The sequence below is a fragment of the Pseudonaja textilis genome, chromosome 1, assembly GCF_049901715.1.
Source record: "Pseudonaja textilis isolate UNSWEBS1 chromosome 1, rPseTex1.2, whole genome shotgun sequence".
Taxonomy (NCBI): domain Eukaryota; kingdom Metazoa; phylum Chordata; class Lepidosauria; order Squamata; family Elapidae; genus Pseudonaja; species Pseudonaja textilis.
The window spans coordinates 287,271,370-287,298,584 of NC_141990.1; the positions used below are offsets into that span (position 1 = coordinate 287,271,370).

The following is a 27,215-nucleotide window of genomic DNA, read 5'->3' on the forward strand; positions in this document are numbered from 1 at the left end:
CGTTCGTAACGTTGGGATGTCCAAAAATTCTCAAAACAGATAATGGTCCTGCTTATGTCAGCTCTCCCTTTGCTGAGTTTTGTCATAAGTGGGCCATCATTCATAAACTCGGTATACCATTCAATAGCCAGGGTCAGGCTATTGTGGAAAGGACAAACCAAACTCTGAAAAACGCCCTTGATCGGCAAATGGGAAAAAAGGGTTTAGGCCCCCCGAACCTCCCAGCGTTACAAAACATCTTGAACATTACACTCTATGCTCTTAACTTTCTTAACCTCACTGGCTCTCCCTCTTCTACGGCTGCTTCTCTCCATTTTACCAAGCCAGTGTCCCCATCCTCTCGCCCTCTTGTCTATTTCAGACAACTTCCGGATCCTGCGTGGAAAGGCCCTGCGTAGCTCATCACTTGGGGAAAAGGATACGCTGCAGTACAACTTCCTGACAAAGTGCTTTGGGTTCCTGCCCGTTGTGTCCGCCCTTACCATGGGCCACCCAGTGGCCACACCTCCTCTATCTCTCATCCTCTTGCTGACAATGATATTTCCAGTCTTTTCACTCTTTAATGCATCTCCGGGGGTTATCCTAGCCCCTCTTCACAGCACAGTAACCTTTGCTTATGAAGACAATTCTCTTCCTGCCTGCAATTATGCCTTTCAGCATAATGGCCGCCCTCTTCTGCCTGCCTCAGAAATCACTCTCTCATATTATTATTCCCCTTGCTTCATTTCTCTGACTATACAGGTAACTTCGCGAACAATTGGCTCCTATTCTTGTTTAGGCTTTTCTTTTAATCATACTTACCTTAATCATACTGTTCTCTTATTGTCTACCCCCTCTTCTGCTTTTCCTCCCCTATCCCCACCGTTTCTATCCTGGCTACAGCTGCTTGACTCCAACGTCTCTCCTCTTTCGGAACGCATGGAGAGACACCTTCACTGCTGCATTCCACCCTGCGACTCCGCTGCCTGCCTTTGGAGATCCATTCTTCCATCTTATTGGCCAGGCCGTTATAAGCCACCCTCGGGCCGCAGGCGCCGCCTCATCCTCAATGGCACTTCTCATAAAACAACCACATTCATCCAGACGCATCGCCTCAGATACCCTGCGGTTCCGGGTCTCAGCTCCATTTCCAACGCCATGGAACGCTCTCCGGTAAAAAAGAAGGGAACTAATTGGAGGTGGTTTCGAAATGATACTCTGTTGACAGATGACACCCAATATTCCATCACTTATCATTTCCGTGCTACAACCCTGGCCCTTCACCATGTGCGATTGGCTGACTATGGACAGTACCAGTGTGAAATTACAAAAATGGTCAATGGATTTGCCACTTCCTCCCGATTGACTCTCACTTTGTATCAAAAGCACGCTCCACACATCACTCATCGTGTCCGTCGACCCCCTCGAGCAGTCTCCACGAATGAACATCAGCCACATAGCTATACCTGGACTATCCTGGACTTTCAAGGACAAGTTCTTAATAGCACCACCAACCACACTCGGTGGCCATGGTTTCCCCCATTATCCATGGACTTTGCTGAAATGGGTACTGGGGTCGAGAAATTTGCTGACAAAAAACTGCAAGCTGATACATGGGACAAACAGGGTTCTTGCTCTCCAGCTCCTGCTGATAACTATCCTTTGTACTTTTGTCCTGCTCACAGCACCGGCGAATCCCGCTCTGCTTGTGGTGGCCCAGTCGATAGGTATTGTAAAAAATGGAGCTGTGTGTCCACTGGCCACATTTGGTGGTCACCCCCTACCAAAGGAGATTATGTCCACATTACCCGCACTCATGGGCAGCTTCACTGCTCTTCGTGGCCATGTTGTGGCCAGAGACTGAACCTGCTCACCATTACCTTTACCGAAAAAGGGAAGACATTAACTCAACAACAATGAATGTCAGGGTTTACATGGGGGGGGGGGACGCCAATGGGATGGCCATGGGGATGAAGGTAACATTTTCACTATTCGTTTAACAATGTCTTTGCCCACGTATGACATAGGTCCAAATCAAAATTTGAAGTCTGCCTTTTTACAAAAATCTGACACTCAGGCCAATCCATTAATTCAATTGGTTAATTCTTCTTTTGCATTATTAAAAGCCACCCTTAATGACTCCTCCAAAACGGACCAATGCTGGCTCTGCCTATCTGACCTGCCACCCTTTTATGATGCAGTAGCCTCAGATGAACCCATTCGTAATTCCACCTCAGATAACGAATGCCGATGGAATACTTCTTCCATCACGGTTACTGACATAGTAGGTCAGGGATGCTGTTTGGGAAATATCCCTGCTAATTATTCCAAGTATTGTCATAATGTTTCATCAGGTTATCATTGCCAAGTCTATTTGACCAAAGAACGGTTAGCCATCACACCCTTTACCGGGCATGGTGGATATGGCCCATTATATACCTCTTCTGGAGGCAACATAACTGCTCGCCTCTGGGGTCAGTATTTCATTCCGGGTAACAATTCTGTTTGGGCATGCTCCATGGGAGCCACAGCCTGTGTTCATGGGGACGTTCTCATTGCTCAAAAATCCTTTTGCATACAAGTAAAATTGCTCCCCAAGATAACTTATTACCCAGGGCCGGAACTTGTTAATGTGTTAGAACCCCCAAAATTTCCACTTCATCAAAAAAGAGAAATTGTCACAGCTCTCACATTGTCTGTGTTGTTGGGCCTTGGTGCTGCTGGTGCAGCAACTGGGGTCACAGCTCTGGCTGTTGGTCATCAACAAGTAGCAGCACTCAGCTTACAAATAGATGAGGATCTTCAACGTATTGAGACCTCGATCTCTGCACTCCAGGCCTCGCTCACTTCTCTGGCTGAGGTCGCTCTGCAGAATAGAAGAGGTCTTGATCTGCTATTTTTAAACAAAGGGGGATTATGTGTAGCCTTAAAAGAAGAATGCTGTTTTTATGCTGATCACTCAGGTATTGTTAAAGATTCAATGGCTGAATTACACAAACGATTGAAGGATAGAGAAAATGAGCGACAGCAAAATCAAGCATGGTATCAAGGCATGTTCAATTTTTCTCCATGGTTAACTACCTTATTGTCTGCTGTAGCCGGTCCTCTGATATTGCTATGCCTTGCCTGTTTAATAGGTCCATGTGTTATGGGACGATTGCTAAAATTCTTAAAAGGTCGCTTACAAGCACTTGATAGTGAAATCAATAATACTCAAAAAACGGTCAGTTTTCTCACATCTGTTATTGTATCCAAAGATTCTGTTAAACAGCCTCTGCTGGAATGGTCTTCTGACCAAGAGTCAGAGAATGAAATAGATACAAATGCCTCCTATGCTCCCAAAGGAGCCTTATTGGTTATGAGTGATGAAGGATCAGAAGGTGAGTGTTCCTCCTCGTACGAACTGGTGCAACAGGGTCTCAGCAAACCGAAGGGTTTGTTGCCACCCTTTGAATCCATTTCAGAGGAAAAAGGACTTTACCTGGAGACGGCATCACAAAAATAATAAAAAAGGAGGAATTGTAGCTATTCCACCATTAAGCAGACATTGCCAAACACGGACACAAGGATATTTGCACATATCTGATGACCCTGTTTTAGCCAACCGCAAAATGTTTCAGTACGATCACGAAACAATGACTGTTGGTACTTTCCGTCCCAGGACACGTCAGCTAAGTATGATAAGTATACTTGCAAACTTACAAACTATCACATACTTTGTTCTTTGTTCTTTGTTTATGATTTCCTCCATATAAGGTAAAATTCTGCTACCTCCTTTGTGCTCCTCCGCCCGCTTGAAAGAAAATAATAAAAGAGGTTTGTGCAAAGCAATTGGGGCCGCCGCCGGGACCATTTCATCTGCCCCGGGCGCGATGTGCTCCCTCCTTTGAAGCAATCGGATGTCTGGTGTCTGTTATTGGTATTCACCCTTGCAAGGGTCCCGCTAAACTTCTTCCCTGCGGGGAATTCCATAGGCAGCGGAAGGACGCCGACGGAACAGCGGACCGGTCGCTCGGCGCGACACATATGTGCCAAATTTCAAGTTTGTAGGCTTTATGGTTCTGATGGTTTTGTGATGAGTGAGTGGTACTTGGCTTTTTTATATATAGATTTCATATTTTATAAATATAAAGTATAAGTTTAAAATATTCCATACAAATTATAACTTCATCTATCTAATTATTCATGGCTATCATTATTAGATATAAAATATCATGGGGGGAACTTTGAATTATTTTTTTAAAAAGTCAATATATTAAATCCACAAGCAAGTGTTTAATTTCTCCATCAAAAAAAAACAAACCATGGATTTTTCAAAAGATACTTACTTGTAGGGCTGAGAAAAGGAATACATTGTAAAATGACCATGTGCATACAGGTAAAATCTGAATTAACAGACTATTACATATTAAAAATATGAGAAAGTGTTGCTTCTTCCACTGATGCCACTAGAATAAAAGACCACACAAAATAAAATGATCTCTGCATTCATATCTATGCAAATGGAAACATTTCCCATAATTTGGCAATCCACTGTTCCCTAAAAAATGATTGTTTTAAAAATATGGCAGTAACTTTATCCATCAGTGCTTTGGAGATGTTGCAGAAACACATTGCTAGCCCTCAGCAATTGTAGCCATCAGCCAATCAGATTGCTCTTGGAGCCCTATATCCTGAGTCTTGTGTAGCTTGTATTTATTGGACTGTTCCATCTGAGTGAAAGCAGGGGAACACATGTTCCATATTAATCTTCATTTCAACTAAGTTGTTTTAGCTCATGTTTTATTGTGGTGCTTTGTAACAATATATCAGTAATAGAAGCCCTGGAGCAGTGCTTGCATGCAGCAGGTTGAGAATTTAAACTGCTCTTGAAACAGCGACCAATCACACAAAATGAGGCACTCCCTGGTGTACCATGTGAATTTATAATAGTAATTTATATGATGCCCTGAAGCATGATTTGTATTTGGCCTGGAATGCTGGGGTTGATTGAGGAACGGGGGTTATGTTTCATCAACATTGTCCCTATTTCACTCTATTTATATGGATGTTCAGTTAAAGCATAGCACTTACACGTCTGCAAATGTATTCCTGGAAGTATTGGTTTGCCAATCAAACATTTGTTTCCAAATATTTATCTTTGCAAGCCTGATTTCCAAAACCCTGTCCACAATTGAATCATCTCCACAGGATGGAACAATGTAAAATGTTTTTCCAGGGTACGATCAAGGTTAGAAGTGCTGTAACCATTTTTCTGAGTGTGGCTTTCAGGATGAAAATATGAAACTATAAAGAAGCTTTATGCAGCTAAAACTGATATCAAAAAATGGAGGGTTCCAAGAAAAACCCAGCCTTTGTTGATTGTGCTGTCCATTTAATGTATGAATGGCAATCTTTTTGCAAAACATGTCTGCCCAGATACAGTAGTTTGAACACAAGAAACCTGTTAAGTGGCTACTTGTCCAGTTATTGTTATGAATGTTGAACTTGGACTCTAGATAAATAATACTAATTTGGAGTCTGGAGCCTTGGACCTGAGACTCAAGAAAATTAAAAAATGATACCTATAGAAGGGCATACTATATCACACAGACATTTATTTAGCTGTTTACTTCACTGTATATGCTACTCAAATCTGGAGAATCTACACAACATACAACAAGCCAAGTATGGGATAAGATAAAAAGCAGTTACAAACATCCTAACAGCCCAAGAGTTGAGTTTGAGGAATCAGAAGCATTACAATAAATTTCCTTTAACAAACAAAATAGTAATGGGACTTTCATTCTGAGGAATACAATAATCTTTTCTATGAACAAGTTTCTGACATAGATAGGAGGATTGGATTGCTAATAGAAAGAGCCAGAGATGAACGGATTTCACACATCACCCTACACAAATACCAATTTTGACTGGATATTTTACAGTATCCTTCCCCTGCCATGCCGACCAAGCCACACCCACAGAACTGGTAGTAAAAAAAATTGAATCCTACAACTGTACCATACCCTTGGCTTTTTGTATGGGGACTGAATAAATGCTTGCTCTGGCATAGCTTATAAGTTCCTACATGTTTTGTCACAAGGCATTAATCATGAATTATGTTAAAGAAACAGATAATCTGTGGGGAGATTGGGACGTGATGAAAATAGTAAAACGAATTTGAGAAAAAGAAACAATTTTAGGAAAGGAAGAGAGAGACAGACACACAGAGAGAAAGAGATGGAAGAGTAGAACTATGTGTGCTTTACCTTATATTTTCTTTGGAGGAAAGAGGGAAAATGAAAATAATAAAGCTTATTACAAGAGGCTGCAATGATTCAGATGACTAATAGATAGTGACAGATAAAGAAAACTCTAAAACTTTGTGTGCTAATCCAGAATTTTGCAGATAAGCTCTGATACCTGCTATTTAAAACTAGTGCTTCATTTTTATTTTAAAAAATCCTTAAGAACCCTATTAAAATTAGCATTTTGCAGTATAATTTCATCTAAATTAATTAATAAATTAAGGAACTGCATAAAAAGAAGGCTTATAGAAATAGGGCTGAAGTGGCATATTTTCAGCTTGCTGGAAATAGATTGTCAACCACCACCTTAACATTTTACCTTGTAGCACTGAAGTGGGCAAATAGAGGTGTTTATTTTAATATCATAAACTATGACATCAAAATGATGAAATAGGCGAGAAAGAAAGCATTGGTTTATAGGTAGTCTTTCGGGTTCAAAGAAAATACACTGTTGTGCGGTTCATCTGTGGACATGGAGGTTGGTGTGCAGCCCCCTCTCTGGAAGGAGACAGTCTAGTACAATGGGGGTACTAGATGTCTATTATTGTAATAATTGTGGCTGTCAGTCTGTGATGCACTCAGATTTTTCTATCAGTTTTTGGCAGTCCCTGTTTTTAATGCTTGTAGCGCAGGGACCTAGCAGCTTCTAATTCCATTGGCTGATGTCACAGTGGCATAAGGTCTTCTTCACAGGGTCTTTGTAATGCTTGTATGATTGACCTTGAGATTTCTTTGTAGTCTCCATAAGTTATGAAACAGATAGAATTTAGGAATTTTATATATTTTATAAATATACTTCAATCTTCCACTACATTCTTCTTCTTCTCTACTCTGTTTGTTTCCTCTATTTGTCTCAAGTTCTTAGACATATGGCAACCTTACAAAATGATTATCATTTTGGGGTTGTTGATGTCCTGTTAATAGGCATATAAAATAGCAGCCTTAGGCAGATACTGATTGTTCTTTCATATTTGTATTAGTAGCTATAACTTTCAATGTTGTTATTTATTCAACTAGGATGCAGGAAACATATCCCACATATGATCTTATTCTTTTTTTTTTTTGGCCAACAAAGATAATTATCTTCCCAGTTTCCATAAAAAATAGAAGTTCAAACTTTTCCTTTATATGTAATATTAGAAATATGGAAATATTTGTTTAACATGTTCTTTGCTGATGTAAAGGAATTCAACCAGAAAAATACTGGTGATTCAGTTGCTGATTTGTCTCCTTATTTTGCTCTCCTGTGGATATTTGGACTCTTGGTGCTTTACAAAAGTATTTGCTGACTAGTAACTTTAGGAAAAATGTTTTTTTTAAATTCAAAACTATATTACATTTCTTTATATACAATTTATTGCATCTTTTCTCTAGAAACCTGTTTCCTATACTCATGACACCCAGAATCACCAGATACAAGATGGAGAGCAAATAAATTTAATAAATACGTAAATAAAACATGTTTGTTTCTAAGTCTATTATTAATACCAGCAACTGGAGAGTAACAAATGATTTTAGCAAGTTATAGTAAGTCACAAGTCTCTTATACTCAGGCTGCCCAAAATTAGGAGTCACAAGATTCCATAGATTTCATATGAAATCTTTGATCAAAGGCAATTTGACTATGTGTATACATTATGAGACTCCAACACAACACTGATTAAAAAAACATGAAAGGGGAACATGGGTATCCTTCACAATGTGAAAACAGAAACAAACTTTGACATTCAAATCATTGTTTTTATGTCTGAGAATCAGCAAGTTTCTAATGATTTCGTTTCTGTGCGTCACTGGAGAAAGAGAGAAAGTACAGCAATACACAACCTTGACACTACTGATAGATTTCAATATGTAAATTCTATAATGAATTAGTCACTAATGGGTAGATATATGTACATTCCATTAAAAGTTCCATCAGAGAAACACAGTAAAAGCATATGTATTACTATACCTATATATATATATATATATATATATATATATATATATATATATATATATATATATTTGAATTCTTATTTCAACTCTCCACACAAAGTCAATAGTTCCAAGAATATGATAGGGTGTATCTTAGCTCAAAATGCTTATATAATCTTAATATTATTGCATTTTTTAAAAATCATAATGTATTTGAAGCTGCATCCAGCATCTATCTTCTGAATGCCTGATTGGAAAAACAGGAAATTTAGTTTGAACAGCTCATGTAAACCTGGAAAACCTTCACCCAGTATTTTGACAGCTTCACTGGCAAAACTTGGTCATTACATTTTAGGTTAGGCCCCAATAAAAGCATGACGTTACTCTTGATTTCTAAATTGATCTTTTCCCTCTTATATGGAGTAACCTCTATATTTTGATCCTGCATTTCCTTATGCATTCTTAGAATATATCAATGGTGTATGATTGGGAGCTTACTACTATACTTTGTTTAGGAGTGTGCTTACCTGTAGAAAGAGGTAGGGAATATCATAGGAAATCTGGTAGCGAGTATCCTAGGGAACCTGCAAGAACGTCCAAGGCAACCTCACTATTTTAATTTCTGATGAACAGGGGCTCAAGGACAAGTCATGCCTCTCACAGAAGCCCCTTTTTGAACATGTAAGTCCTCCCACAAAAACCAAGTGGAAGATAGTATCCTCTGATATATTAGAATGGGTCTAATGATGCACAACAGTGTACTTTGCTGTCATGAGCATGCAAGCAAGCTTCATTTTAAACATCAGAAATCATAATAAATATTTATTTAACTATAAATTACCTAAAGCGGACCACATGTGGTATCTAATATCAGTTTATATAATAAAAGGTGTGTTTTATATTACGTAATAAGGATTGGACAAATACCTAGAGAGGTTCTTGTCAGCATGCTTCAGAAGCATTCATGGACACTTGTGGTGGCAGTGAGAATTAAAGAGAACGAGCACAATCTTGGACACATGAAAGAGCTGCTTCAGGCAGAAGACTTAGAGATTATCAAAAACCAGTTGATGGCCACCATGTTTAGTGAAATTTATTTTATGTTTGACAGGGGCTATGGATTTTTCAGAAGGTTTCAGGTTGTCTCAGGAGAAAATTATATAGCTATGAGGTATAGGAAAAGGAAATAACAATTATAATATTCATATATACCTATATATTTTAACGTGTTATTATCCTAAGAAATTGTTTACCTCTTTTCACAGATTCTCAACCCAAAGGAAGAAATTCAGTCTTTTCTAGGAAGCAAGGAAGAAGGAAACTGATGTATTCTGTATTTTCTTGTGGAGAATATATCATTTGAACAGATAGCATTAATATGAAACGTTTGCTTTGGAGAAATCTCAATCTGCCCTCATTTGTGAGAATAAAGTAGCAGTATGAAACAGGAGAGGCTGAACATAATGGGGAGAGGATTTAATCTGTCGAGGCATTGGGCCAAGGACCCAAAAAATCTGAAGAACAGTAAAGGAGATCTAAACCTAAAACAGATTTCTTTCACATCACAAAAAGCTTTAAAAGATTTGGTATGATATGGTATGAGATACTAGTTTAAGTTAAGCATCCCATGAAATATCCTACTTTTTTTTTCTTTCTGAGTATTTCTAATAGTATCCTTTACTCACCTTTTAATTTTACTGCTGAATTGCTCCTCTTGTAGACAACTATTGCTTTTCCCTATAACATAATTCAAAAAGGATTGGATGGTACAGCTTTGCTGGAGTATTATTTCATAAAATGGCCATCTTGTCATGTTTACATCTAACATTTTGCACAATTTTGAAAAAAAAACCCTCTCTCAATAATCAATTATTACTGGACTTCTAACTTTGCTCTCATAATGATAAGAAAAGTAGTTTCTACCTTGGAAGAATAAGAAAATATGAAAAGCATACCACCTGGCTATTCCTGGAATTGTACTGTGTTTTTCAAGAATCAAAATTTTGTTAAATCACCTGGGTGGACTGTCTGTTTCAGCTGGCACTATCTGAGTCCTAAATAGAAATTTTATTCTCTGAGACTCTTTTATAGGAGATGCTTCAATACAGAACCCAATCTTCCCTGCTTTTTTAAAGTTAAATCTTACTGAATTCAACAAAGTGATGTTCTCATTTGATGAAGTTTGAAGTTAATGCTTAGGTATTTGCAAGCATGCGTTATTATCCTTTCTGTGCTATCAGGCCAAGCTACTGGCAGTCTAACACGAAATATCTATGGATGCATAATCTCACAATAGCACTCCTGAAAGACTGTGCTTAATTGCCAGTAAAAATGAATCTTGTTTCAGTATCCTTGCCTGTACCTTTATGTCCTTGCCTTCATGCTTATATTTCAGTTGTGGTTGATTTTATGGAGTTACATATATGCACATTATTTTGGTCAAGGCTGCCCAATGGATTTCTTTCCAGGTGCTGTCTAGATTAGAACATAAACACACACATATTGATCACCCTGCCTACCATATAGCAAACAAAACATTGCGCTATAAAATAGCACCATCTTTCCATACTATTTTTTTGTTTGTGTATTTAGCTATTAAACAAATATAGTTGGAGGTGGAAATGGATTTGCAAATCAGGATAAAGATACACCGCTTGCTAGTCAACTGGAATAATTTCTGAACTGGACCTCCTGCAGGACTAAAAATGATGTTTAGGGGAGAGAGGCTTAGAACTAATCTTTGGAAATGATGGTAAAGTGAATTCTTTCCAGCCTCTGCTTTGACTGTTCTTTCTTGGGTTTTGATATTCTTTAATAATATAATGAGTTTGCTCTCTGAATTGGAATAAGGTCACTATTCAGATAAGATCAGTTTCAGGTACCACAAATGAGATGATCTGATCATAATTTGGAATTGCACTTCTAAATTTTCAGAGTACTATTAACTTCTTAGAAGAAGATGCTGAAAATGCTAATTTGGCAAAGGAAAGGAAAGGAAAAATCTGAATGTTTCCCCCCTCCTTAACTTGTATGTTATTATCAAAGATACCATACTCAACAACTTACTTTCCTTTTTTGCAAAGCCATTGCAGCATCTATCTTTTATCAAAGATTCAGTGAGCGATGAAATAAATGGATGATCATGATGGGATTAGAATAAATCATCCCCACTTAAACTGCTATCCATGTTGGTACTTCAACTCCCATAATCCCTGATCATCAATCAACTGACATACTACTTGTGAATTGGAAATTAAATTTATAAAATAATTAAAACTTTTATGTATTACTTAGTCTATGTGTTGAAAATAAAAGTTCTGCTATTTTGTTTATTTTATTCCTTGACTAGTTTTCAGGACTGTCCTTTTCCTAGAACAGCTTAATTAAAATTCTATTTAATACAAAGGTGAAAGAAAATAATTTAAACAAATGCAAAAAGGAACCTATTAAAAAAGTGAAATCCAACACTTAAAATAATCATAGCATTGTTTCTCTCTCCCTCTCTCTCCCTCTCTCTCCCTCCTCCCTCTCTTTCTCCTCTGTAGGTGTGTGTAAATTTGTGTTTATACATATACAAACAAACATATACTTACACAATCATATTGCCTGATTAGAATGCTCTGATCGATTAACCTTCCTAGAATATTATTTTTATTTTCTATACCTTTTTTGATATGACAGGGAATAATTTAAACCAGATCTGAGACTAGTCAGTCCTCCCTCCTCTCAAAATAGGAGTATGATTGAGTATCAGGAAAATTTAGATTGGGATCCTCAGCCTGCAGTTAAGAGCAGTGGTGGGATTCAAATAATTTAACAACTGGTTCTCTGCCGTAATGATTCCTTCCAACAACCAGTTCACAAACTGCTCAGAAACTTAACAACCGGTTCTCCCGAAGTGGTGCGAACTGGCTGAATCCCATCACTGGTTAAGAGTCTCCTTTTGCTAGCCTAGATCTGTTTTAGATCCATAGCTTTTCTTGGAATGACCCCTTCCCCAGCCAATTCTTGTAAGTCTTTATGGTGTTATTGTCCCAGTGGGCAACCTCTATGATTGCATCCAAAAAATGTATATCCCCTGCATGACATGACCCTTCTCAGTGGCCACATTCTGTTAATTTCATTGGATTGGATTTTAAAATACCACTGTTATCACTGTTGCTGTTTTTACTATTACTAATATTTCTCTTAAGAATTCAAGATAGCTTCTGACTTCTGGGGAAGCAATGGCAGACTTAAAATGATTCCCTGGTGTGTGGACCCTGTGGCCAAGCCAAAAAGAGAAATCCATATATCAAAGGTGTCAAACTCAAGGCCTGCAGGCCACATCTGACTCACGATGTGGTTGGATCCAGCCCTCAGGGCTGGCCTGGTCTACCCGCATTGCTTTGGCCTGGTCTACCCAATGCGAAGAGGAAACATCGGGCCAGCATGGATTCCACTCAGTCTACCCAATGCAAAGAAGAAACATGCCAGCAGTTTGAGAAGTGGCATCAAGCTGGCCATGCTCACCCAGCTTGCCACGTCCACCCAGTCAGGCATGCCCAGTGATGATGTCAAGATGGCCATGTCCAGCCCCCCGAGGTCAACCATAGCCCTGATGTTATGTCCCTGGACCTTGAAGAAGTTCCCACCAAGGTCCGTTCGCACTGCGGGGGCGGCTGCCCCTCCTCATTGGCTGGGTTTCCCCAGCAGCCTGCTATAAAAGCAGGCTGCTGGGTCCAGCCCTTTAGCTGTTCGCTGCGAGCCAGTCCCAGGCTGAGCAAGCACGTTCAGCCCTTGTAAATAAACCTTGTTGCACTAAGCCCTGGTTCAGCCTCTTATTTCCCCATACCTAATACTGGCGACGAGGATGGGATGGCTACCAGAGGCAAGCTGCAACGCTGAATCACTAATATGCTGATCTGCAGCCCAGAGAGAGAGAACGATCAGCCAAAATAGGGCAAGCGCTGACCGCAACCCAGAGAGAGCGATCAGCCCGAAATGAGAACGAACGCTGAATCACTATAACGCTGATCCGCAGCCCAGAGAGAGAGCGGTCAGCTAAAATAAGGGCAAACGCTGATCGCAACCCAGAGAGAAAGCGATCAGCAAACAAGCTAGCGAGAGTGAGAAGCGCTGCGAGCCGCAGCCGCTCGTGCCGTTTAGGCGCGAAATTCAAATAGCTGTCAGCTGAAGCACATTCAAATACAACACAGCGTTGTATTACGAAGTCACTAACGCCCACACAGGCGCGAATTTCAAAAGACGCTACCAACGACCGTTGCAGTCTAAACACCTTCTGATCCCCAGAGAGAGAGAAGGGAATTGCGAAATTTCACCAGAGCTGAAGTCACTTGCCTAGCACAGGCACTAAACCTCTACTGCTACCCCAGAGAGAGAGAGCACTTGCCTAGCACAGGCACCAAACCTCTACTGCTACCCAGAGAGAGAGCATTTTCCCCAACAGGTTAACCAGCAGACCTACAACATGAACGCCAATCCAGCCTTCCCAGCATTCAAGCCAGATGAGGAGAAGTGGGAATCATACAAGAATCGATTTAATCATTACATCGACGCCATCGGATTGGCTGAGGCAGGGGAACACCGAAAGAAAGCGCATTTCCTGACCTACTGTGGAGCCATCGTTTTCGATACAGCCACAGCTCTTGTGGCTCCACGTGAGTTAAAAATGTCCCTGGACAGAACTGTTAGAAATCCTTACTAACCACTATTCTCCTAGACCTTCACAGATTGCCAGACGTTTCACCTTCAGAATGAGGAAGCAGGGGGACAAAGAGAGCATCAATCAGTACATGGCTGCTCTCAGGACTGCAGCACTCCATTGTGGGTTTGGCAGCTACCTTGATGACATGCTCCTAGACCAGCTGGTCTGCAGGGTCAAGGACCCGCGCCTACAAAGACGGCTGCTCGCCAAAAAAGACCTTAACCTCGCTCAAGCCATCGAGGAAGCCCTGGCAGAGGAGCTGGCATCCCATTCAGCCACCGAGATCCAAGGTTCTGTCACCAAGCAAACAGCAGTTTCCGTCCACTCAGAAGAGGTGATCAATGAGGAAGACCCAAGTGACGAGGCCGACATTCACCGCCTCACAAACGCCAGGCGCCCTCAGGTAGGAACCAGACAGGATAACACCGGGCCATCCAAGCACATCACGTTGTGCCTTTCCTGTGGTGGACCCCACTTGAGGACCACATGCAAATTCAAAGGAGCCACTTGCAACAACTGCCATAAGAAGGGGCACATTGCAAGAGTATGCCAAGCCTCACACAACGCAGCACAAAGGGCATCTTCATTCGCACATGCCGGACCCAAAAGGCAAGTATTAAACTGCCGCACACACCTCTGCACTAATCAAACTTGCTATTCTATTAGTAAAATCTCTCTTTCCGTCTTGTTAGAAGGTAAACCTTGCAACATGGAGGTTGACACGGGGTCAGCGCTCTCCATTATTTCCTGGAACACCCTCAAGGAGCTTCAACCCAGCCTATCAAGAAGCCGACTCCAGAAGTGCCAGCTTAGCCTAAAGGACTACCAGGGGAAGACCATTCCTGTAATCGGCAGAGGCAAGTTTTTTGTTAATTTTAGAACCTTTAAAGGCCACCTACCTCTAGTGGTAGTGAGCGGCAACCTCCCTACACTTTTGGGACTTGATTGGTTTCCCCACCTCGGGTTAGGTCTAACAGGAGTCCATGCTACCTCAACCTCTGACACGGACTCCCTGTTTGCTGATTACTCAGACGTATTCAGTGATGAGTTAGGGTGTTATAATGGCACCCCTATCTCATTTTCAGTCGATCCCCAGGCAGTCCCAATTCGGTTAAAACCTCGCAGAGTTCCATTCGCCATTCGGCCTAAATTAGACCTTGAATTAGATAAATTATTAAAACAAGGGATCCTGGAGCCTACAGACTTCGCCAAATGGGAGACGCCCATCGTCACACCCCTAAAAAAAGATGGTAGCCTGAGAATTTGCTCAGACTACAAGACCACAATCAATAAATTCTTGCAAGTTAGCGCTTATCCAGTACCCGTCATTCAGCATTTATTACATACTTTTGAACCTGGCACTATCTTTGCCAAATTGGACATGTCTCAAGCATATCAACAGTTCCCTGTTGATGACCAAACAACAGAACTTCAGACCATTGTCACCCACAGGGGTGCTTTCCGGTGCAAGCGTCTCCAGTTTGGCGTAAGTGTTGCCCCAGGCATTTTTCAATCCCTCATGGAGCGGATTTTACAGGGCCTTCCTGGAGTAGTACCCTACTTCGATGACATCTTAGTCTCGGCCAGGAACAGACCCCAACTCTTCCAGAGAGTTAGAGCAGTCCTGGAGAGGTTCAGGCAGCATGGCCTCAAGTTAAAAAAGAAAAATGTGCCATTGCCACTAGACAGGTGGACTTTCTGGGTTATAAAATTGACGCCTCAGGCATTCACCCCCTGGAGTCCAAGGTTAAGGCAATACACGAGGCACCCACTCCAACCTCCAAAGCAGAACTGCAGGCCTTTTGGGGCTCTTGAACTTTTACGCGTCATTCCTGCCCCATAAAGCCTCTGTGGCAGAACCCCTCCACAGACTTCTGGATAAAAAACGGTTTGGCACTGGGGACACAAAGAAGACTCCGCTTTCCGCAGTCAAGTCGCTACTCACATCAGAGGCAGTGCTTATCCAGTTTGACCCCAACCTCCCATTAGTACTGGCAGCAGACGCATCTCCTTTCGGCATTGGGGCAGTTTTAAGTCACAGACTGCCCAACGGCTCCGAGGCCCCTATCGCTTTTTTTCCAGGACACTCTCTGCAACAGAGCGCAATTACAGTCAAATTGATAAAGAAGCCTTGGCAGCTGTTACAGCGGTGAAGAAATTTCACGAATTTCTCTTTGGCCACTTTTTCGAGCTAGTCACCGACCACAAACCGCTTTTAGGGTTACTAGCAGGTGACAAGCAGACCCCTCAAATTCTGTCCCCCAGAATGACCAGATGGACTCTTTTCCTAGCAGCATACTCGTATAGACTTGTGCACCGCCCTGGTAAAACATTGTCCCACGCAGACGCTCTTAGCTGCTGCCCCCTGCCTGACCCAGCTGAAGACCCTGCCCCGGTCAACGCCATTTTTGAAGTCACCCAACTGGACCTCCCAATCACTGCCCTTGATATTGCCAGTAAATCCAAAACGGACAAAACGATCGCCCAGGTACTGGACTGGGTGAGGAGGGGGTGGCCGGGCAGTGACATTGAAGCTAAATTCACGCCATTTAAGACCCGCTTACAGGAACTGTCGAGCTTACAGGGCTGCCTGCTATGGGGCACTCGAGTGGTCATCCCGACATCTCTGCGTGCCCGAGTGCTGGAGGCGTTGCACGAAGGCCACCCTGGCATCGTCAGAATGAAGGCGTTGGCGCGAAGCTACATTTGGTGGCCCGGCCTTGACGAGGACATCAACAAATGGGTAAGCTCCTGCCATCCCTGCCAGGTTTCCCGTCCATCCTCTCAATTGCCACCCCCACCAAGTGGGAAAGTGCCAACGCACCCTGGTCCAGGATTCACATCGACCTCGCGGGCCCATTGCATGGCAAAATGTTCCTCGTGGTCGTGAGACTCTTACTCAAAGTGGATTGATGTGGCACAACTATCCACGACCACGTCTAAAGCAGTCATCAAGGCATTGACTCGCCTGTTAGTAACGCACGGTCTACCAGACTCCATTGTTTCCGACAATGGTCCCCAATTCGCGTCAACCGAATTCAGTCGTTTCGGCCAACCTGGGCATTCGTCACATCTTCACGGCCCCCTTTCATCCTGCCAGTAATGGGCTAGCAGAGAGAGCTGTTAGGACCACTAAAGAAGCCCTGGCCAGGTTCAACAAGGATGACTGGCACCACAAACTATCCTGTTTCCTGTTAAGCCAGCATTCAACCCCTTGCACAGTAACCAACAAGTCCCCGGCCGAGCTTCTGATGGGCAGACGCCTGCGAACTGTATTGGACAGGCTCCACCCACATTACTGCCCTGACTCTCCTCTCGCTTCCACATCGGGAGTAGGCATTTTGTCTTGCAGGAACCCGTGTTCGCGAGAAACTTCGCTGGCGACCCATTGTGGATCCCAGGAGAAATCGTAGCCATCACAGGACCCAGATCATACCGGGTTAAGCTGGAAGATGGCCGGGTCTGGAGACGACATCTGGACCAGCTTCGGAGATGCCAGGGCACCCTTGTCAGCCGCGACTCGGGGGCACAGACCGGTGAGAGTCCGCTGCAACTTCCACACAGCGACATCGACTCCGATGACCTGCTAACGTCTCCAGCCGGACCAGAGAATCCAAATGATGACTGCGGCGACCTAGCGTCCAACCCATCCGAGCCAGACGGCGTGAGGACACTCCCAGCGTCCAGCCCTACTGACCCCGGACCTACTCCGACCGAGGGTGGTACTCGGGACTCATCATCGAGCCAACAGTCACCAACGGACTCTGATCCACTGAACAGCACACCAGAGTTGCGCCGCTCTGGGCGTCAGCACAAGCCTCCCGTATACCTCAAGGACTATGCGTGTTCGCATCTGGGGGGAAGGGGTGTTATGTCCCTGGACCTTGAAGAAGTTCCCACCAAGGTCCGTTCGCACTGCGGGGGCGGCTGCCCCTCCTCATTGGCTGGGTTTCCCCAGCAGCCTGCTATAAAAGCAGGCTGCTGGGTCCAGCCCTTTAGCTGTTCGCTGCGAGCCAGTCCCAGGCTGAGCAAGCACGTTCAGCCCTTGTAAATAAACCTTGTTGCACTAAGCCCTGGTTCAGCCTCTTATTTCCCCATACCTAATACCTGATGTGGCCCTCATTGAAATTGAGTTTGACACCCCTGAAATATATAGATCAGCTCCTTTAAATCCATCCAGAGCAAGGAGGGAGCCAGGATTGCCCACAAGTGGTCCATACAGAGGGTCCCCATGAGGAGACTGTAAAATGGTGTTACCTGGGAGGTTTAGAGCTCTGGGAGCCAGGAAAAAGTCATCGTACCTAAACTGCAGCTCTAAACCTTCAAAGATACTCTGGGTTTGCATACTTTACCTCTTAATCATCTAAGAGAATTCTGACTTTTGGGAATATTCAGAAAGATAAGTTTAATTGTACTGGGCATTTCCTTCCATCCTTGATGAACATTAATTTTTGAAACAAATAGCAAAAGGGTGACAAGAATGTTGATTATGAAAAGTTATGAATGGATTAAGAGATCAATGGGAATTGAAAAAATATTTTCTGTGAGTTGTTTAAAATTTTACAAAAATTTACATGAAACTGTTGAAACTAAATGTAAAAAAACCCTCCCATAGAAAATTATTGATTAGAAAAAATGCACATGATAAGAGGTCAATCAGTAGGAACCCAAGAGAACTAAAGATTACAATGAAAGGAAAAGAGACCCATTAATGCAATGGAGCAAGGTTATTTGATTGGGAAAGGATTTAAAAATATTTGGGAACAAGGCACTAAGAAATTACTGTCCAAATTGTTTGCCACTATAAAAATGGATTTAAAAGAGGCTACAGAAGAGGAACAGATTTTACTTGATGAAATATCGACAGGCTGATTTGAATGTGAATCTGAATGTGGATTTTAAAATGCCAGACCACAACTATGATATGAAAAATGATGCCACACAGTTTTTACAAAGGAAACTGGCTGTGCTCTTAATAATTATTTTTTTTTATTTTTTTTAAATTTTATTTTATTTGTCAATTGTTTACAAGATAATAAGTATAAGTGTATACATAGTTATGAATACATGAAATGGGTACATATAAGAAAAATAAAAGAAAAATAAAAGAAACAATAGGACAGGGACGGTAGGCACGTTGGTGCGCTTATGCACGCCCCCTACAGACCTCTTAGGAAAGGGGTGAGGTCAATAGTAGACAGCCTAAGGTTAAAGTTTTTGGGGTTTGGGGAAGAAACTACAGAGTCGGGTGAGAGTATTCCAGACATTGACCACTCTGTTGCTGAAGTCGTATTTCCTGCAATCAAGCTTGGTGCGGTTAACCTTGAGTTTGTATCTGTTGTGTGCTCTTGTGTTGTTATGGTTGAAGCTGAAGTATTCATTGACAGGTAGGACATTGCAATGTATGATTTTATATACCATGCTTAAATCAGACCGAAGACGGCGTAATTCAAGGTTTTCTAGTTCTAGAATTTCAAGTCTGGTGGCATAAGGTATTCTGCAATGAGTAGAGGAGTGGAGAACTCTTCTTGTGAAATATTTCTGGACTTTCTCAATTGTGCTAATATCAGATACGTAATGTGGGTTCCAGACTGATGAGCTGTATTCGAGTATTGGTCTAGCAAATGTTTTGTATGCTCTAGTTAGTAGTGTGATATTACCAGAGAAAAAGCTACGTAAGATTAGGTTAACAACTCTTAATGCCTTTTTGGCTATGTAGTTGCAGTGGGCTCTAGCACTTAGATCATTAGAGGTGAGTATTCCAAGATCCTTTACAGAGCTTGGATCATCAACAAGATCTTGACTATTCAGCTTGTATTTTATTTTCGGATTTTTTTTTGCCAATATGTAAGACAGAGCATTTATTTGTTGAGATTTGAAGTTGCCATTTGTTTGACCATTCTGATACACAGTCAAGATCTTTTTGAAGGGTAGCAGTATTGTCTGTGGTATTGAACAGCTTTACATCATCAGTGAAAAGAACGCAGTTGCTCTTAATATGATCACAGAGGTCATTTATGTAGAGTATGAAGAGAGTTGGTCCTAGAACACTGCCTTGGGGGACACCACTATTGACAGGTACAGAATTTGATAGGACGCTCCCAATTTTGACCATTTGTTGTCTGTTTGACAGGAATGCTTCTATCCAGTTATGCAGTTGTCCAGAGATACCATAGGATTTTATTTTTAGGAGTAGTTTGTCATGTACCACTGAATCAAAGGCTTTACAGAAGTCTGTGTAGCTTGCATCTATTGTTTTGCCCTGATCAAGTTGTGTAGTCCATATGTTTTTGCAGTGTAAGAGTTGCAGATTACAGGATAGTTTTTTTCTGAAACCATATTGTTTATTGGAGAGTAGGTTGTTTGTCTCTAAGTGGAGGATGATGGATTGGTTAATAATTGATTCCATGACTTTACAGGTGATGCAGCTTAAGGAGATTGGTCTGTAATTTTCAACTAGGCAAGGGTCTCCCTTTTTGAAGATGGGGATGACTGTGGCTTGTGACCATAGGTTAGGCAAGGAACTGGTCCTGAAAGATTTTTCAAAGATTATGCTTAGAGGTTTGGCTATGGCAGTGGATAGCTTTTTTAAGAAATAGGCACATATTCCATCCGGTCCAATAGATAGAGATGGTTTTAGATTGCGTAGTGCTTTTTCAACATTGTCTTCTGTAAAATCGATATGTATTAGATCATTGTAGTTATCTGTGGTTCGGCTAGGAAATACTGGGCATGATCCATTGCTGTTTACAAGTACTGAGCCAAAAAATGTGTTAAAGATGTTGGCTTTAATGGTGTCGTCATTGCAGTCTTTACCATTAGGTCCTATCAGGGGTGGGATGGACCTTGAATCTTTTAGTTTGTTGTTTACAAAATTGTAAAAAGCGCTGGTGGAATTGGTGCTTAGAAGGTTTTCCTCTTGTTTAATGTGATAATTGGTGCATTCGGTCTTTATTTGGTGGCATAAATTTTTGTATCGGCTTTTGAAATTGGCAACGTGACCAGATTTGTTTTTCCGCCAGAGTGATCTCTTTTTGGATTGAAGTTTCCTTATTGTTATGGGCAATCTGTTTTTTTGTTTTTTTTGGGAGTTGTTGTTGGTACATATAGTTTGATGACTCTTTTGACTTCAAGTAAAAATATGTTGTAATGGTCTTCAACAGTATTCCATCCAGTGAATAGAGATTGCCAATCAAGGGATGAGAGATCGTTGTATATAAGATCATAGTTGCCTTTTTTGAAATTATAATTGGGGATCACATCATTGTGGTGGTTTTTGTGTGGACGTATGTTGAGACAAAAGTCAATCATATTGTGGTCACTGCTGGAAAAGGGTTCTTTAGTTTGTATTCCGTAAATTAAATTCAAACTATTGCAGAAGATGAGATCGAGGCAGTTGTTTAGTCTAGTGTTGTTGGTTAGTAGTTGTTCCAGTCCCAGATTTGTAACAGCATTGTAAAAGGTTGCATGTATGGTTTCAGTTGTACATTCATTTAGGGTCCAGTCAATATGAGGCAGATTGAAATCACCAAGAAAGATAAAGGGTATGGGCAGGATGCTGCCCATGTTAGTAGTGTATTTAGCTTGTTTACATGTTCGATGTCATAATCAGGTGCTCTGTAACATAGTAAGAATCGAATTGTGATATTTAAGGATAGTTCACAGATAATGGTCTCAGGAAGAGCAAGCTCCTGGGTAACTTGGATATTTTTTAGATGTAAGGACTTTTTATAGAAGATAGCAACACCACCTCCTCTACGAATTTCACGATCTGATCGGTAAACATGATAGTCTCTTACTGTGGTAATGGAGTCAGGGAGAGATGCGTTGAGCCATGTTTCACAGACAAATATAATGTCGAATTTAGCCATATTTAGTAGGACGAAAAATTCAGGTATTTTATTTACAAGGCTTCTTGCATTGAGTAGCTTGCATTTAAGGCCAGCAGTAGTTGGAATTGAGGTAGTTAGGGGCATGCGTGCCTAGTCTTGGGTGATGGTGGATTGGTTGAGGTAGGGTTGTGGTTGAAGGTTTGAGCTGAGTTGCGGGATGTGTGACTTACTTTTGATACAGTCAGCATGGTAGTCAATGTACAGGTCCTTCTCTCCATTGTCTAGACGTTTTTTGAGTTCAGTGCGGAGTACACGGGAGTGGGCACGTTGCTGTATGGTTAGGTCAGGGCGACAACGGAGGTTCTTAAGGTTGGTGTTAGTTTTGGCGAGTAAATTTATAGTGTAAATGAATTTGCGTTTGCTTGATTCATTTTTGCAAATGACCCTGCATAAGCATGGGGTCACAGAGCCGTCTCTGTTTTTGAGCTCTCGGCCAATGCGGGAAATGTCAAGTATTTCATCAGGGGAGATGGTTGATGCTTGATAATCACTGATGATGTTTCGGACAGTTGTGATGTCATCATTATCATTGATGCCCTCTAGACCAAATAAGATGGCGTTTGGAAGTTTCCGTTCACGCTCAACAGCTTCTCTGATGAGGATTGGGATATCAATATTTGTCTGGGTTATGTTTTTTGTGGATTGGGTTGTGGATTGGGTTGTGGTTGTTGAGTAGAGATGTGGTTTGTAGCTATTGGATGTTCAGGTTTTTGCGTTGTGTCTTTTTTTTCGAGGTTGGATAATCTTTCTTTTAAGGCGTCCAGGGATGCTACTATGGTGTCAAGGGATGTTAATCGTGTTTCAATGGTATCGACTCTTTCCAACAGATCCAGTTTGGGTCTGCATGATTTGCAGAGAAATGGAAACTCATTGGATGATTCTAGGTATTGAATCATTTGCTTGGGTAATCCCAAGCAGTCATGATGAGCGTATTTGTTACACAGAGAACATTTGATGGAGTTTTCATTATCCTTTAGAGTTTTGAAGCATTTAAGGCATGTGCAGGAGTCTTGTGGTTCATTGTTGGGGATTAATTTCTCTTCAGGTTGTGGTTTGGCATTGGATTTTTTTCTTGGCATGGTAGGTTTGTTAAGATAGTACGTTGATTGAATTAATTAATGGAACAATTTTGGGTAATCAATATAGCCAATATCACACCAATCAATCAATTGCAGTAATCTCTCTAGTCAGATAATTTCCTAAGCAACAATCAACCTAATCAATTAATTACACTAACTACTAATCAATTAATTACACTAATCATTAGTCACACTGTTCAATTAAATTCACTAAATCACTGATTTTACTAATCAATTAAATTACATGAATCTTGATCTTTTAAACTAGTCAGTAATCACACTCTTTGCATTAAACACTCTAATCACACTAATCAATTAATACAATAAATCAATTAAACCATTAATAAAATATTTTATAGATTAATGTTTAAATTATTAATTAATAATTAATCTGTAAACCGAACAGGACTATTCTACTTTAATTCTTCTGTAAGGTTACATTAACAGAGTCTCAGAAGTTTTGAAAGTACAAACTTCATGCCATCATTTTTAACAGCTTGAACTATTATGGTGGGTCCTTCCTAAGTTTTTTTCCTCTGACCATTAAGGCACTGAGGAGTCCTGCCTCTCTTGTCTGATTATTTCCTAGGCAGCAGCTCTTCCTTTCATTTCCCAAGATCAATCACACATTCTATTACAAAAATAATAAATCAGAAGAGCGACTTGAACAGCTTTCTTATCTTGGATTTACAAAAGAGACATGTTAAACTAGTGAAAGAATTTCTGGGAGGAGACAAAGAGAAAATAATAAGAAGTGAACTTGGAGGACATTATTTGAAGGGATTAAATATCCAGCTTTTTAAAAAGAAATGGAAGGAATTTAAAGTGGATTTATTTTATCAAGGTTAAAATATATATGTTGTTTCTAGCTGTTAATTAACTTGTTAACTTTGAGACTTTAAAGATTTGTTTATATATAACAGATAAGATATGAGAACAGATTTCTTTTGCTACATTTTTTGGAAAAAGTGATAAGTTACTATTTAGAAGTAAAGGAAAGAAATTGATCAAGGTGCACACACACACACACACACACACACAAACACACACACACACACACACACACGGTATTCAGCTTTGTTCGGGTATTTTCCCATGCCATTATAGTTGTGCTTTTAAAGTTGTAGCAATGTTTCGGCAGAATCTCATCTGCCATCATCAGGCTTCTGTATTGTGTTCGTCTGTGAGTCAGACTTTCACAGCCGTTTCAGTTTTAAATTTGGGGCTAGCCTACTGCTGTGCCAGAATGGTTTTTTTTCTTTATCCTGATTGGTTGGGAGTCTTGGTCTGTGTTTATTGGTCTTGGAGTTTGCTGTGTTTTGCTTGATTGATGTTTCTAATATCTTCTGTCTGTTTTGTGGCTTTTTTTTTGTCTTGATTGGCTGGAAACATTGTGTTCCTGTATTGGAGGCTTTTGGTGCAGCTTGGCTCTGAGTAAATGGATGGCTGTCATTTATTAGGAAGCTAGGTTTCATCTAGGTGTCTGGTTGGGGTGTGTTTGAGCTGGAGGTATCAGGGGGGATCTGTTTGTGCCCAGGTGTTTGCCTGGCTTGTGGTTTGGAGATTTTTTTTGTTTGTGAGTGCAGGCTTCCAAATAATTGACAGTCTGGTGGAATCATCTCTTCTATTAATGCTTTCAGGTCTTTTTTCAATTTCTATGGCTTCTCTGATAATTCTGCGGCTGGGGTTTTCTATAGTGGCTAGGGTTTTGGTGTCATTGAAGTCGATGCTATGACCTGTTGCTTTCATGTGTTGGACTAGTGAGTTTTTTTACTGCATTTTTGTGTTCATCTAGGCGGGTACTTATTCTTCTATCGGTCTGTCCAATATATGTGGCAGGGCATGATGCACAGGGGACTTCATATATGCCTTGGTTTTCTAGGTCAATTTTATCTTTGGGGTTTCTTAGGATGGCTGCTATTTTTCTGTCTGTTTTGAAGGCAGTCTTGATGTCATGCTTGTGTAGTATCTTACTGATTTTGTCTGTAGCATCTCTTATGTAGGGCAGGATAGCTGTTCCATAGGTCTGTTCATCTTCTAGGTCTCCATTATGTCTCAGTGTGTTTTTGTGGATCAAGCTGGTGATTTTGCTTTTGTGGAAGCCGTTGGCTGTCAATACTTTAGTCAGGGTGCATAGTTCAGTCTTTATGTGTGTCTTGTCTGCCAGGTGTTTGGTTCTGGCAATTAGTGTTTTGGCCATGGAGTTTATCTGTGCTGGGTGGTGGTGGGATTGGGCATTGAGGTGGCAGTTGGTGTGTGTTTTCTTCTGGTATATGGTGTGCCCTAGTGTGCCATCTGTTTTTTGTAGATTAGTACATCTAGGAATGGTAGTTGTTTGTTTGTTTCCATTTCCATGGTGAACTTGTTTTTGGGGTGTGTGCTGTTTAGGTGTGTTAGGAAAACATATATATATTTGTATGTATGTATGTATGTATGTATGTATGTATGTATGTATCTTTGTATATGTGTTATTTCTGGTACCACTTAGTGAACTTTTTCTGATTGGGACTGAATTATAGGATTTTATAATTTGCCTATTGGTAAAATAGGAGATATGCAAAGAAGGAATATTTTATTGAAATATCACAATTGAAAGTTTTTTGTGAACTAAAGTTTGTAATTGTCTGAGGGAGGGGAGAGTGGTGTGCATCTGTGTGTGTACATACATACATGCATACATACATACATAGTTTTTCTTAACACTTTTCATTTTAAAATGTTTATATTCTTATAATATTGTATTGGTTTTTATCCTTGTATTTGAACATTTTAATAAAAATTATTGTCAATAAACACTTTAATAACACTTTTCATTTTAAAATGTTTATATTCTTATAATATTGTATTGGTTTTTATCCTTGTATTTGAACATTTTAATAAAAATTATTATCAATAAAAGGATTCAGAGTGGCATGTTGGATAGACTTAACTAAGTCAGAACGAATGGCCCCAAACTTGGGCCATTCCCAGTCTTGATCTACATTTTGCTCACTGTACTGCTCTAGCAAGTCATGACAATTGATTTGTTATATAATTTCTCAACCTTTCTTCCAGAGGCTGTTTTCTAGGAACAGTTATAAGGTATTTATTTGTCTTTACGAAATTTTGATTTTTGTGTGGCACGTTAGTGATGATGAACTCCTTTTTGAGCGTACAGGTCACAAAGTTTATGTCACTTGTGTTGGTGTTAGGTATGACTCCACTTTCGTGGCCATGGGTGACATGGGTGGATTCATTAAAGTCTGGAGAGTTGATGCCAAAGAAGAAATTTGGTCTTTTGAAGTGGGTGACTTTGAGTGGACAGAATGGCATCCCCAGTCCCCTGTCCTTCTGGCTGGCACAGCTGATGGCAACTGCTGGATGTGGAAGATCCCTAGTGGAGAATGCAAAACCTTTCAAGGGCCAAATTGTCCAGCTACATGTGGCTGTGTCCTTTCTGATGGGAGAAGGGCTGTTGTCGGCTATGAAGATGGAACAGTGTGCATCTGGGACTTGAAGCAGGGCAACTCACTACATGTTCTGAAAGGTAATGAGGGGCACCAGGGCCCTTTAACATGTGTGGCAAGCCAGAAGGATGACAGTCTAATCCTGACAGGTTCTGTGACTGCCATGCCAAGCTGATAAATTCTGCAACTGGAAAGGTGGTGTCCGTGTTCAAGGCAGAGAGCAAGCCTGCAGCTAAGGAGGAGACAGAATCCAACTCAGTGGAGTCCCTGGGCTTCTGAAATGTGATGTCACTGGCAGCTATTGCCTATTTGGATGGGACCTTGGCTCTTTATGACCTTGCCATGTAGACTCTGAGACATAAGTGCCAGCATGAGTCAGGTATTGTGCGGCTCCTTTGGGAAGAAAGTTCACCTGTGGTCTACACTTGCAGACTGGATGGGGCTGTGAGGCTCTGGGATGCACACTTGGGAAAGCTCATTAGCGAGTACAGGGGCCACTCAGCTGAAATTTTAGACTTCACTTTGAACAAGAAAACATCTGCTTTGAATGCAGATAGTCCAAATTCAGGCCATAGCACAAAAACTCCCAAACAGTAACAAAACCATTGTGAAATACATTAATGCTCTGACTGAGGATAAATCATTTTCTTGAGTTGCTGTTACTAAAACATGGCAGGAATTTAACTGATAATTTGTCAGAAAGAAATAATAAATACTTACCTAGGATCAGCCAAGCAGGAAGCCCTGATCAGCATTCTCCAAAGATGGATCAAGTATGTCATAAAAGCCAAAAGCTTATTCAAGGAGGCAGTAAATGATTAGTTTATCTGGGCTGGTTTGTTTGGAACTCTATATTTATGTGATTATTAACTTCACTTGTTACGTTTCCATTTTTGGTATATTTC

The 27,215-nt window shown here is 41.0% G+C and overlaps 1 pseudogene; it reads left to right on the forward strand.

The window, feature by feature from the left end:
* The first annotated feature begins 918 nt into the window (after positions 1-918).
* Positions 919-26,907, forward strand: LOC113439458 (angio-associated migratory cell protein pseudogene; annotated as a pseudogene).
* The last annotated feature ends 308 nt before the right edge of the window (positions 26,908-27,215 follow it).